We start from the raw sequence: 15071 nt of genomic DNA on the forward strand, positions 1-15071 counted from the left end.
TCATAACAGCCAGAACCTGGAAACAACCTAGATGCCCCTCAACTGAAGAATGGATAAAGAATATGTGGTACATATACACAATGGAATACTACTCAACAGAGAAAAACGATGACATCATGAGGTTTGCAGGCAAATGGATGGAACTAGAAGGTATCATCCTGAGTGAGGTAACCCAGACTCAGAAGGACAAACATGGTGTGCACTCACTCATAAATCAATACTAGATGTAAAGCAAAGGATAACCAGACTGCAACCCACAGCTTCAAGGAGGCCAGCTAGCAAAAAGGACCCTAGGAAGGATGCATGGATCACCCAGTGAAGGAGAAATAGATGAAATCTATATAAGCAAACTGAGGGGGGTTAATGGAGAGCAAGGAATGGGGGATGAGAACATAGGGGGATGGGAGTTTAGAGCTGGAACAGGGACAGAGTGGGAGAGCAAGGAAAGAGATGCCATGATAAATGAAGACATCATGGGAATAGGAAGAAACAGAATGCTAGGGAAGTTCCCAGGAACTCACAAGGATGACCCCACCTTAGTTAGACTGCTGGCTGCAGTGGAGAGAGTGTCTGAACTGGCCTACTCTGTTGATCAGATGGCTGTATACCCTAACTGTCTTCATAGAGCCCTCATCCAGTGACTGAAGGAAGCAGATACAGAGATCCATGGCCAGGTGCCAGGCCGAGCTCCAGTTCAGTTGATGAGAGAGAGAAAGGATTCTATGAGCAAGGGACATCGAGATCATGACGGGAAAATGTACAGAGATGGCCAATCAAACTAGTGGAAATGCATGAACTGTGAACCAATAGCTGAGGAGCCCCCATGGTACTGGACTAGGCCCTCTGGATAGGTGAGATGGTTGTTTAGCTTGAACTGTTTAGGGGGCCCCCAGGAAGTGGGATCAGGACCTGTCCCTGATGCATGAGCCTGATTTTTGGAGCCTAGTGCCTATGGTGGGACACTTTGCTCAGTCTTGGTGCAGGGAGGAGGGGCTTGGACCTGCCTCAACTGAATGTACCAGGCTCTGCTGACTCCCCATGGGAGACCTTGCCTTGGAGGAGTAGAAATGGGGGTGGGTTGTGGGGAAAGGCAGGGAGGGGCAGGAGGAGGAAGGAGAGGGGAATCTGTGGTTGGTATGTAAAATGAATAGAAAATCTTTTAATAATAAAAAAAGAAAATACCTACATATAATCTATATCTAGAATCAAACAGCTCTGCTCCTTCCATACCCAGCTGTGATACTAGGATTTGGGCAAGGCCTGGGAAGTCCCCTTCTTCTGTGTTCCACAGCTGACAAAAAAAAAATATTTTCTCCTCACCTATGAGGGCACTATATTACAAGAAGATGCCAGTCTCATACTTCATAAAACCTGCAATTCCTCATACATACTGTCCCATGGAAAGTCTGTTAGCTAAATTTTGCCCATGATCATGTATGTTACAATATGTTAACTTCAGGTCTTCCCAATCTGAGCTGTTTAGTATTTGTCACATTTTTTTAAATCTTTCTACCTGTTTGCTAAATTAGCATTATTCAAATTTGGAACTAGTGACATTTTGAGCCAGATAGTGCTTTTCCATGGCATGTCATCCTGTACATTACAAAGTTTTAACACAGTCCTGGTCATCTGTCCACTTGGTGCTAATAGCAACTCAAAATTGTGGCAGCTAAAATATCCATAGGCGCCACTAAACATCACTGGGGAGCAAATTTACCCCTAGTTGAGAAATGTCTTTAAAGACAAAATTCACAAGGATGAGATTGTGTCTGCCATGCCTGCAGCTATGTTCTCAAAATTTACTAGGGATTGTGTGTCCCATCCATGTGTACAGACTGGACAGACAAGTCATCGAAAGAATGAATCAGTGAAAGTATTATCATGTCCTTTCCCAATTCCCTCACCGAGAGAGAGAGAGCGAGAGCGAGAGCGAGAGCGAGAGAGAGAGAGAGAGAGAGAGAGAGAGAGAGAGAGAGAGAGAGAGAGAGAGAGAGAGAGAGAGAGAGAGAGAGAGAGAGAGAGAGAGAGAGAGAGAGAGAGAGAGAGAGCTGTAACTAATAAGATGAAGACACAGATACTATTAAGACACCATAAGAAATGGAATCCCACACAAAGTGAAGAGTCTTGGATCCTAACCACACACCTGACACCAGCTGTGGTTATCCTTTTTGGTCAAGTAACTTCTCTTCCTCAGATCTCCATTTAAACTAATAAAGATATTTATCCACAAATGTGCTATGAAGATTAAATCAGTTTAATACAAGTAAAGTTCTAAGGATAAAAGCAGCACATAATAAATAACTGCAAACAGTACTAGAAGTGATAAAGAAAAACTACTTTCCTTTTTGAGAGTCCCTTTCTAAAGCTACTATCCTCATACACTTCCTGGTTGTGGGGCTAATAACACTACACCGCTTCCCCTTGCTCCATGTTAATCTTCCTGGCCTGCTAGAGCCTGTGCCTGTCCTTTACTACTCAATATCACCTTGTAGAATCTCCTTGATCAGTGTAGTATTAGTATCTTTGCATCATTATAAAACTATATGGTTGATACAAACTATTAATGAAGCAAAAAGAGGTTTATCTTGGCTTATACTTTCAGATGTTCAAGTCCAAGACTAGACAATCTCTTTGGGTTGGACATATACCCAAGGTGGATAAGACAGAAGAAAAGGATCTATTTTCCATGGCTATCAGAACAGTATGAGCTGGGGAACCTCACTGCCCTTTCAGAAGACTGCCATGACAAGAATGACAGTGGGAAAAGTCTTAAAATTTAGTCAAAGTTAAGTCCAAGTGTGGAATTTATCTTTGTCACAGACTTGTGGATATAGCTCAGAATTAACTACGTGTAACTATATTCTTGTGGGTCAAATATGGCTGTTCAAGAACAATTTCACATTAGGTTGGTTGTCAATAAGATCTTAGCTTGCAAAAGAACCAAGGCACTTCCAGTTGCTTCCAAAGCAATCATTTACTGCTGACTCCAGTCCTTTACACCAGGCTCTCAGCAGGTCTTGCCTGGCAATGCGTTTCCACTTAACTGAGCCCCTGACAGAATCCACTTCAAAGCAAGCCCCCTTCAGTTGTTCTTACCATGCAGCTGTCTCACTGATTCATCCTGGCCCCCATCCCTGCCTGTCCACAGGGATTATCAAGGCTTTGCTGTCATTTCCTTATAAAGTATTTCCATGCAAGGAAGCTTCTATCATCTGTCTCAGTGAGTCATCTTTCTATACCCACTTCAGAGCACTCCAATGTACTATTCATCCATAAGCCAAGTCCAATCCTGGCCTAGACAGGTGTTCCTGAGGATCTGTAAAGTCTTCAAACTCCCAGTATAGAGGGTGCTCTACAAGATGGTTTCTGCAAAGCTTACTGAGTGTCTAGTGAGCAGATCCCCAGATACCACAGCCACATCTGCCAAGGTTGCTGATTTCAGTGGAAACTAGAGAGAAACTGAAGAGAAAGACCAGACCTGTGGGCTGTTTTCAGAAGTACTAAGGGAACAAGGAGCCTGGCATGGTTCCACTTGGTCCTCTCAAATCCCTTTTGATGTTTTCCCTGGCTATGTAGGGGCAGTCAGATGTGTGAGAAGGAGTTCTGAAGCTATGCACTAGGCCATTTTGTATGGTTATATGGAGAACTAGACTAGGTTTTTTCCCCACGTGGGTTGCTGAGACAGGATAAACAGAGATGGATGCAGGCCTCAGCTGTTCCACAGAGTGTGAGACAGGCAGGCAAAGCTCTATGCCTCACTTTCTTATGTCTGGCTTGAGCATGATCATCCCCTAGCTCTTCAGTTTGACAAAGCATCCTGGGGAGGAATCCTTGTAGTTATCGATGAGTATCCATCCAGATAAAGCCTGACACTTCTCGGAGTCAGGCTGCCCCTGAGATGATAAGGATGAAATGTGTCAGTTCAGATTCTATCTTCTTTTCTGTCCTAAATCACTCAACTCTTCAAAGTTCCCACATCAACAGACCACTGCAAAAAACTGTCTGACTGAGGAGGAAGGTTGCAACTCCCAGGCAATTTTTCTGTTCTCTGTCCTCTGGACCACCCCATGCAATTAACGTAAAGGAACTTCAATAAAAGAATATTTAGGAAAACACAGATGTGTGTTTATGTCATGGAACTACATGCATGTAGAAATGCATTTCAAATTTCAAAGGACATTAATATGATCTCTCACTGATAATCTCAGACAATCAAAAAATGACAAAAGCCCCACTGTGCAAAAGACAGAAATAATAACATCTCAGAGATACTGTCCTTAGATCCATCTCTATTGATGTTCTATCAAATTATCCCCAAAGTTAGTGAATTCAAACTGAAGAAATGTATTCTCTTACAGCTATGAATGGCAGAAGCACAGAGAGAGTTTAAGTAATGAACTTAAAAGGAGTAAAGTCTTTCTAGAGACTACATAGAATCTCTCTTGCCTCTTTCAACTTTTGGTGACCACTGGCTGTGGATATAATACCTTATAATCTATGGACCCTTACCATATTGTATTCTTATTCCCTGTAGTCATTACCAACCCATCCACCCTGGCTTCCTCTAATGGGTACACTTGCAATTACATCCAGAGCAATTCTCCCATCTCAACATCCTTCTCTTCTCTACAACCACAAAATACCCTTTGTCACACAAGGTAATACTCACAGGTCTTGTGGATGAAGTCTTTAACCCCATGGTCCAAACACCTCCCTTTTGGCCTCATCTCCCAATACTGCCTCAGTGCAATCAACTTTCAATATGAGTTGGGGGGCAGGAGTGAAGAAATAATATTCAGACCATAGTAGGTAGGGAAGAGGTACAGGTAAGGACTACTTAGTCAGAATAGAGGGACAGCCTAGGGTGCTTCTCATAAGGACAAGCAATGAGTCATATAGCTATATGAGGCTAGTCCACTAAACCCTAGGTTCTGTTGAGGCAGCTTCTATCTCTGAGTTGGCTGAAATTAGCTGACTCTGAATGGGGCAATCAACCTACTTGAGAATCAGAATGTGCATCCTTAGAAAGCGATGAAAGAATAAAGATACTCTTCAACATGTTGGAGGACAGGCAAAGGGAGTTCTACTTTTCAAAAGCAATTAATAATATTAGTCCCAGACATTAATTTCTCAGAGCAACACTGAACATCCCTGCAGGAAAGTATTCATTTTTATAAGTTCTTGCCTCCGGTACATTGTGTGAACAAGCATGAGCACACACACACAAGAGAAATAAAGAGAAGCAGAGAGACAGACAGAGAGAGACAGAGACAGAGAGTGTTCATATGTGTGGTAAGAAAGAGGTGTAATTCATGAAAGCTGTGTGAGCAGAGTGATTGCTATAAATTGGACAAGCAGGCATCTCCACATTCTGTCCCAAAAGGAAATATGTATTTTTTTATTTTCTTGCTTATTTTATTAACCTTTCATACTTGAATGAGTACATTTCTAGAACATATGTCCAAGATTATCTTTTCAGGTTACAAATGAGTAAAAAAGAGAGAGAGAACCTTAGGCTAGACTAAGTCCCTGATTTCTAGTGGCCAACAGCACCAGAATGCAATTAGAAACAGCATAAGCATTTGACAAAGTGTTGTTTCTTAAACTTTGAGAAAGATGCCAAGAAGTGTCAGTCATTTTTGTTACATTTATGTCCAAGGAATCTAGGAAAGATGAATAACTCACCCTGGGTCCCCTTCTTATTCAAACATAGTAGTAGTTAAAATAGGATTAGAACCAAGATCATACTAGATAATTTCAGAATTAGCACAGTCACTTTGCTACCTCCTGTTGCCCCAGAAGTCAAAGCAACATAGCTAAGTCCTCCTCACATCATTAGGTCACCATGCTCAGACTCCATAACCACTCACCATAATCCACCTCAGTCTAAGAATGTCATCTTTGTCTCTGGGTGACTATCAGTTAAATATACATAAACACACCCCTAATATTGTTAGAAATTTGGGAAGGGGAATCTTCTTGGAGGATTTGAAACCTTTCACTGTGATTTATTACCCATATACCCTAATGTTTTCCTCACATCTCCATTCCTCACAACTCTCATTTGAAATAAATGGGGTAATGATAGAATCCATCCAACAGGCTCATAGTAAAGAACTGGAGATTTAACACATGCAAACAGCCCAAGTAGTGCCTAAATCACAGCAACATCTCCGTAAATGTTAACCCCTTCATTCTTTGATGTCCACAGAAGAAATCTAAGAAAAAAAAAAGGACAAGTCACACTTCTTCTCATGTATCCCACCCAGCTGTGGGAAATCAAGCCAAGATGTTCAATCTTTATTAATTTCACAGCTATACATTCCTGTGACCTGTATGAAGCTCAGGACACTTTACTTGTACTTATCACCACAGCCTGTGCTCAGACAATGAACACGACCAAAACCACTTCCCATCATCCCTCTCTGTAGAGAATACAGAACTCAGATCTTCTGACTTGACCTTGGCCAAAACTGCTCTATTAAAATCTTACTCTGTCTCTTCAGACTCTGAATAAAAAAAAAAAATCTGCCTTAAAGTGTGACCAAGATAGTACCATGGGACATCAACTCCCTTCCCCTCACTGCTAATCCATGCAGAGCTCAGTATTTCAGATAGAAGACTGGACTCACATTTTCATAATACAACATAGCTATGTCAGACAGTGCTGAATTTTTCACAGGAGATAAGGAGTTGAAACATCAGTCAGTATCGCCGTCGAGAACCCAGCATAGGCCACCAGTATGCAGAGCATTTTCTCTCTTGATCCTTATGTGAGCTTCATACCAACCCTGGGAGGTACTCAGGGTTTGGGGTTTTATCTGAGTCTCACCAAAACTGAAAATGAGCTTGAGAGGAGGTACAGGTTTGTTTTGTTTTTCTTGAGATGATTTACCTTCTGAATATTGGAACTGAATGGAACCCAAGACTGACTGTGCCCGCCTTATGTCTTTACCATATTCCCTATCATGAAGCCAAGTCACTTGGTGTGCCCGTCATTTTTGTGGAAGCATAAATGGACTTCCTGTGGTTTGGGCATGTGAAGTAGGAAAAAAGCTGTCTGCCTTTGAGTAGCTGTCATGGAATGGATGAGAAAATGGACAAGGAAATCAGTGATAACATTTAGGGCTGTAATCATCAAGAAAATAATTTAAAGAATGATTTTGTTGTTCACCTCCAAAATATATGATATGTGCTGTTTTGAAAAAGAATGTTATGCAAAATTATTAGCAAATGTCAGGGTATAAGCATTGGCCATAAACAGATGCTAGCTATAAACATCTGTGCCAGTAAATAGGCAACAAGACAGTGCCAGCCATCAGGTGTCCAGGGCCTAGTAGAGCAAGGAGCCAAGGGAGACACATGTGCACTCTATTAACAATGAAAAATGGCAGTGTACATGAGCACAGAGGAGGAGTCCTTCTGTCTAGATGCAAGAGTTTCAGAAACATTCTCAGAAAAATGCCATGAAATAAAACTTGAAAATATCATTTATCTTGAGGGTAAAACAGGGCTCCTCCTAGCAAATTGGATAGACAAAGGCACTCAGGCTTCTAAATTATTTCTTTAAATTTCAACTTTTATTTGAGCTTCTAATATCCTTAGCAAGTGCTCATTTGATTTCAAGCCAAAGAACTAGTGGGTGGAAAAGACATGCCCAAAGTCACACCATCAATAAATCACCTCTGGAGCTTGAACTTAATATCAAAGCACTTTTTACCCAGTTTCCACCACACAACTGACTTGGTTAATTGTGTACCTGACTTATCCTGTTGTGCCAGGCAAGCTCCCATCTGTCTTGTTTATCATTCAGTAACATCTTTGAGGGTTTGGGGTTTTGCTTTTTTATTAATTTGTTGGTGGTTTTCTTGTTGTCTGAGAAAGTGAGAAGAGGTAAAAATAGTCATCAGTGAAGATGTTCAGACAAGATGGAAAAAGTTCACTCTAAGCAATGACTTTCATTAGAGGATAGTCTATGTTAGATCTAAGCTATTTCAAATTGTTTGAGAAGATTTCTGGTCACTGCAGAGTCATCTGGAACTTTGAGATGAGTTTTAGCATGCTAAATCAATCCCAAGACAAAGAGGATGAGGGTAGGGGCAGCAGAGGAGAATGTCATCAGAGTTGGGAGCCAGGAATGCTGACAGGAAGTGATCACTTGACTTCCTCAAGAAAGCTAGTCCTGGCCAATACTCTACTCACTGTCTAGTCCATCTGGGAAAAAATGTACTACATGTAAAAGACCATTAAGAAAATAAGAATTGTCTCACCTGGGTCAATCCTCCATACTCTGGCCTCCAACAACAGCCTCCACTAGCAACCCATGAATGAGAAGAGCAAACAAGCAATAACAAAGTCAGTCCTTGGCAGGAATTGATGCGCAGAGGTGGTGTTTACAAGCCTTCATTCTGCCCTCCCAAATGGGAAAAAAAAATGCTCAAAGTACTAAAAAGGATATACCCATGCAATATCAGATGCCAAGAGCCATGGTTTCCTTGCCAAATGGAAGATGAGTGGCTATTAATTTATATGAGTATCCTCTGCCTTAATGCCTGATAGGTTTTGGAGGCTCAGTTCTGACTGCAATGACCATCTGCATGGGCAGCAGCCATACTGGCCTATGTTTAGTCATTTCTTCTTGCTGAGATCCCTTTCCTTATCAGTGCAATGAATGTATTGGACATTATAATCCAATGCTTCCTTAGGTTCTGTTTCTATCTCTTAGGATAGAAGGAGAAAAACACTAATTACAAAGCACAGTATGTCAAATAGTTGTGTCCATTACATCATATATTCAACAACTACTTCCTCAGCTTCTGCAATGTCCAAGTCTCTTTACTAGGCACAGAGACAAACAGCCCTAATCACAGACCCACAGGAGGCACAGGAGGCCTAGCATCTAGGATGGAAAATTAGACAAACACATATAAAACTGCATCATGTGTCACTGATGAGTATACTAACAGAGCTGAGTTATGTGCACGGGAGCATTTTTGTTATTTTTTTGTCTGTTTTCAGAGAGTTTACGAGTTTGTTTCCTCAACTTGACATAAACCTAGACATAGCTGGGGAAAGGGAATCTTATTTGAGAAAATGCCACCATGAGACTGTACTACAGGCAAATATTTAGTATGGTCTCTTAATGACTGATGTGGTAGGGCTCATCCCACTGCAGGCAGTGCCACTCTTGAGCTGGTGGTGCTGTGCACTGCAAGAAAGCAGGCTGAGCAAACAGTGAGAAGTAAGCCAGTAAGAAACACTCCTCCATGGCATCTACTTCAATTCCTACCTCCAGGTTCCTACTTTGAATTCCTGCCTTGACTTTCCTCAGTGATATAAATGTGACCTGAGAATTGTAAATGAAATAAGTTCTTTCTTCCTTTTAGCCACAGTGTTTTATCATTGTAACTAAGACAGGCAGAGTCTCACTACATAGCCCAAACTGGCCTGGAACTCGATATGTAGACCAGGCTGGGCTTTAACTCACAAAAGTTTGTATAGTTCTGCCTTCTCAGTGCTGGGATCAAAAGGATGGAACAACACACCTGGCCTGGAAGCATTTTTAATAAACAAATCTATGTGGGAAGCTTCAAAGTGAAGGTAGATCAGAACCAGGTGACAAATGGCTGTGAGAGATGGACATGAGCAGTAAGTGAAGTTCAGCACAAACAAAGGCTCATGTCTTGGAGAGGACATGATCTACACAGACCCATATTCCCAGAACAAAGGCTTCAAAAGTAATTAGACGGCCATTAGACGGCCAGGAAGAACTCCTGGATAGCAAATGGAACAGTTAGTTACCCAAGGGAGTAGACAACCTATGGTGGTAGAAAACTCTCAACAGCTATTCATCTTATAGGAAATTAATATCCACAATATATGAAAATCTTAAATACACACACACACACACACACACACACACACACACACACACACACACACACAAATTCAATCAGCCAACGAGCAAAGGAGCTGAACAAAGAGTTTCCAAAAGAAGTAGCAATAAATACATTGGAGCCACTTAGCCCCCTTCACCATCAGGGAAACATCCAAATTGCTCTGAGAATCCATCTGACCCCTGTCAGAATGGCTGTCTCAAGAAAACAAAACCTAACCAACCTCGGCTAGGGTGTCTTATACCTAGTGGGAATGCAAATTCAATTTGTCCAGTAACTGAAAATCAGTGTCGGGACATCTTCAATAAACTGAAACCAGGACTGCCATATGATCCATGTGGCATATAGTCCAAAATATCAGAGTCAGCTTACTGTGGAGATACTGAAATACTAGCATAACCAGCTTGACCATGGAACTATCACAATCCATCCAAGTGTCACCAATAGAAGAGAGGATAAAGAAAAGGCACACTAGGTGTGCCCAGTGGAGTTTTATTTAGCCATAAAGAAGAATACAGCTATGTCATCTGTAGGAAAATGGATAGAACGGGAGATCACCATGCTAACTGAAATAAGCTAAACTCACGAAGACAAACGCCAATGCTTTCCCTTATACATCTAACTTAGGAGAGAAAAAACAAGCAAAAGGAGGAATATCAGTGATATTGGAGGACAAGGATAGGAAAGGCATTAGACGACTGAACATCAAAGTGTATTATGCGCACGATGGAAATAGCACGACAAACACATTACTTTGTGTAATTACCATACGCAAAAATAAAAATGGTCCAAGGAGACAGAACAAGGCCTAGTCTTGGTGGACTTCCTCACTTCAAGGCCAAGGTATAGCTAGAATTAAGACGTTTCATAGCTTTTTGGAGAAAACATTTTTTGTCGGTGGTGAAAGGGTATCTTGTTTTTGTTTGTTATTAGGGTTTTGGTTGGTTGGTTGTGTTTCTTTGTCTTTGAGAAAGGGTCTCATTCTGTAGCCCAGGCTAGCCTCAGACTCTTGATGATCCTCTCAAATGCCAGAATTACTAAAGAGTGAGCCTCCACACCCAACTGAAAATGCATTTTACAAGTAGACTGTACTACAGATGTGTCTATGGTGTCATGATACGCTCCTGTGGTAGCTGACGGTTATATTCTTAAGTGTCAGAGTTACTGACTGCTTCCTTCCTCAGAACGAGCCTGGTCAGATTTGGTTTTGCTTTCCTCTGATTGGTTAAACAGTTTGTAGTAGCTGTGAATCAGTGACTCTTGATGTGGAACACTATGAGAAGAAGCCCAACTAATCATCCAGTGTTTTAGCAGACTCTCTCAACCTATTTAAATACCTTCTTCAAATACCTGTAATTAATTACCAATAAATTGATTGTATGTTGTGTGTAAACATAACTCGTAGGACACATGGCATAATACACTTACAATACTTTATTTACTAGCTGAGAAGATGTAGCCTGGGACCACTTAGGAAAGCCCAGAGACATGGAAGTGCTCACTGCTGGTGGAAAGACAGGCTCGTGCCACTGAAATATGTTTTGGCTAAATGCAGAAGGAAAAAATTCCCCAAACAACCAACATTTGAATCAGCCAAAATGGTTTAAAAGTTCAAATGAGTTCAAAAGTACAAATGTTTTTTTTTTTTTTTTTTTTTTTTTTTTTTTTTTTTTTTTTTTTTTTTTTTTTTTTGGTTTTTCGAGACAGGGTTTCTCTGTGTAGCTTTGCGCCTTTCCTGGAACTCGCTTTGGAGACCAGGCTGGCCTCGAACTCACAGAGATCCGCCTGGCTCTGCCTCCCGAGTGCTGGGATTAAAGGCGTGCGCCACCACCGCCCGGCTCAAATGTTTTATGACATGATGATTTATGGGCTTTCTTTCTGTCTGGGGAGTGGGGATGTGGGGGTCATTTAAGCAGAAAGTCCTAGAATCCTGGAGTTGGTGCTAATGTAGGGATAGCCTAATCACGTTTTTTGCCTTTTTCCACTGGGGAAACTGAGACCAACTGTTATGATAAAGGCTGAAGGGTGGTATCAACCAGTGTTAAAGGTAAGTGTTTGGTTGAAACCTCCATTACTAGCTGTTAATTAAAATATCAGAAGTCTCTTCTGAATGACAGAGCAAAAGAGATGAATTTCCCATAGTCCAACAGGGCAGTGGGATCTGCACTAACGTGGGACAGTCTCCTATTGAAGTGTCAACACTCACTATTTCCGGCCAGTAGTATGTCATGGAGCCATGAGTTGACAATCCTTCTCAGGCAGAGACCACTGATGCCATTAAACTACTTCTCTAAATTGAAGACTATGAGCTCTGTCCCCAACAAGCCCAGACATACCTGTCCCTTGAGGGTGGCTGTTCCTACTTTCTCCCTTCAAACCCCCCATGTGCCCTCTGGCTACTCTAAGTTGCTGAATATCAAACCCAGAGATGACTTAGTAGTGATCTTTGACCTTAAAGATGAAGTTGTTACTTTTTGAAAAGTATTACTGATTTTTTCTTTTTTAGAACAAAAGTCTGGATTGAGCATCTCTGGGCACTGGGCGCTCAAGAGTCACCCCCAAAGGACCCTGCTAAGTAGAAGGCACTTGACACTTGGTATAAACAATGTCAAAAAGTGGCTCCTGCAGGACACTGGGATCAGGATAATGATTCCTCCGGGCAGCTGGGCATGGCTGGCTCCCACTTCAGAAAAGTCCACTCTTCTAAGTTTCCAGCGTGATCCCCACCTGCTGAGAACCGATCTTGGGTTATCTCCGTGGGGCCAAGAGAAACCTGAACTGCTTTGGACTTGCTCAGTCCTCTGTCTCCTCTTTCCAGGAACTGGGTTCAGCCCTTGGGCTTTCTCTGAGGTGCCACCCCGCAGCTGCTGCCCAGAGCCCAAGGGAACCCAGGTCGGGTTTCCAGCTTGCTGGAGTCCAGGAGCAGAGCCAGGATCCCGTTCCCTCTTGCTCAGCTCCTGAGGCTTCTGTTTCACAATTAGAATACTTGAGTGTGGAGCAAAGCAAAAATCACACTTTGCTAACAGCTATTCTGCGGGGGTGGAGGGAGCTGGAATTCCTACTCTTTTTGTTGTTATTCACTGTAAATTGTATGCAAATGGTCCGTTAGCTGGCTGGGTGCCTGGAGTGAGTGCGTCTTTCATGAGCTAACCGTGCTCCTCTGAGAGGGCTGTTCCTTTAACTCGCAAACTGAAAAAAAAAAAAAAATGGGAAAGGATGTCTGGAGGCGAGGCGTCCCATTACAGAGGAAGGAGCTCCCTATATAAGCCAGCCAAAGCTGGCTGCTCTGGCCACAGCCTGCCTACTGTCACACGCCTCTCCCGCGCAGACACACACCCCAGCCTCTGGTGGGCACAAAGACCGTGGCTTGGGGAGGCGCTAGGGACTGCGCCCCGTGGGAAGTCGCCGCGGCTCAGCCCAGGTACTTCTTCAGGGAGCCTATGTGCCCAGCGACCTAGATTTCCCCGACCTGGAAAAGGTGAGTCTGTTGATCCCATCATCCAGGGTCTTTCTGATGTGCTTTTGGCATTCCTGGTACTCAGTAAGTTGTGGGTTTGTAACTATAAAACTTCTGTTTTATTTCCACTCCCGGTGAAAGAGTGTTTCTCTGGGTGCAATCTATGCACCCTGGTTATCCCCGGCTTGCCGTCCTTCTCGCTTGTATTTGGTGCTGATCTGTCAATAGTCACCACTCAGAGGAACTTCTGGTAAAGTTTTTTCTCTCTGGTTTTCTTTAGAGGAAAAATCAGAGTTTTTCTCTTAACCCTTTACCTAGCTGATTCACACCTGTGGATTTTTCCCCTGTTGAATGTTAGAAAAGTCGTGTTTGAAAGAGGCGTTCTCTCACAGTCACGGGGTGGAACGATAAAGGATGGTAGTAGGAAGAACGCAATTGTGTATCCTAACAGTCTCAGCACTTGACAGTTTTCAGTCACCCCCCACCCACCCCATTTTGGTCTTCACAAAGCCCACTCTGTGTAAAGGTAAGCGTTGGGATACCAAAGTGAGGAGGGCGATGAGTTCTAGGCACCAATGAACCAAAGTGAGAAGATGAGTTCTAGGCGCAGATGAACGACCCACAGGTTGCCAGATGAGACTGGTCAGCACGCTTATGGAGCAGGGTGCCAATCTCTGGTGAAAAGCTCCTGGTTCACCAACCTCAGGTGGGGCCTTGGCATGTTTAGAAGTTCCAGGCTATCCGAAACCCATATTGCTCCCAAATCAGGGTCTTTCTCTAAACTTCATAGGGGGAAGCCTCTGGTAACATCTTCCCTAGATATGGAAAGCCACCTCCCCTGGCAAACTTGGAAAAGAACACAGAGATTCTTTGATGCCATCTGTGCTACAGGGGGATTCAGAGGTCTGGTTTTGTCCCCAGAAGTGACTTGGGCATTGGCACTAGTGCCACCACAATACTAAAGAGACAGGAAAATATGTAACCTCTGTGGACCTTAGTTTCCACTTCTCTAAATTGGGGACAACAGCTGCCCTTATAACGAGGGGCAAATGAGGTACAAAAAGAGTGAATGAGTAACTGGGCAAGCTCTGTCATGGCCCAAAGCTGCCATCATGCTGGAAGTGAAAAGCATCACTTACCCAATTCTGGAGTGTTTCTGACTACCCCCACCCCCAGTCTTTGTCTTTTTATCTTGCCCAATCTGAGAGTGCCTGCCAGCCTGGCAGGTATTTTATAAGCAAGAAGTTGTGTTGGCACCATTAGGAGACAAGGTGGCAGCCTGGGGCTGGATGTGAATGTGGAGTTCTGACTCCAGAATGTCCTCAGACATTACAGGCTCAAGTGCTTGGCTATGGAGTGCTGTGTGGCTGGTGATTCTTCGGAAATGCTTTGCATCAGAAGGCGAACTAGACAGGGAGCTCTCCTTAAGAATGAGTGCCTCTTTTTCATGCTTTTGTGGACCTTATCTCCTTGCTTTTTAGAGCTTTCTCCTATGAACCTTAGAATGAACCCTATGGAAGCTGCTTCCCACCCCAGCACCTTGTCCTGAGATAGAACAAGCCACATCGGGACTGGGGAGGGGTTTGTTCAATCTAAATAAACTGATGGGAAGTGTTCCTTCCCATATGAGCCAAGCCCTTTGCAGGGCATGAGAGGCAGTGTGCCTTGGCTTTGTGCATTCCAAGAAAGTGACCGCATCTAGGGAAAGAATGGGGTGC

At 43.0% G+C, this 15071-nt stretch overlaps 1 protein-coding gene across 5 annotated transcripts in view; it reads left to right on the forward strand.

The window, feature by feature from the left end:
- Window positions 1-13071: 13071 nt before the first annotated feature.
- The window catches only part of Tnc (tenascin C), a 90635-nt gene continuing 88635 nt past the window's right edge, over window positions 13072-15071 (forward strand). For 2 of the 5 annotated variants that reach the window (XM_052716788.1, XM_052716787.1), the window contains exon 1: window positions 13072-13374. The gene's annotated coding sequence lies outside the window, so the exon portion shown is untranslated. The remainder of the gene's footprint in view (window positions 13375-15071) is intronic. The other 3 variants (XM_052716789.1, XM_052716790.1, XM_052716791.1) reach the window with 3 other exon arrangements.

The sequence above is a fragment of the Peromyscus californicus genome, unplaced genomic scaffold (assembly GCF_007827085.1).
Source record: "Peromyscus californicus insignis strain IS unplaced genomic scaffold, ASM782708v3 Scaffold_5__1_contigs__length_169319896, whole genome shotgun sequence".
NCBI classification, from domain to species: Eukaryota; Metazoa; Chordata; class Mammalia; order Rodentia; family Cricetidae; genus Peromyscus; species Peromyscus californicus.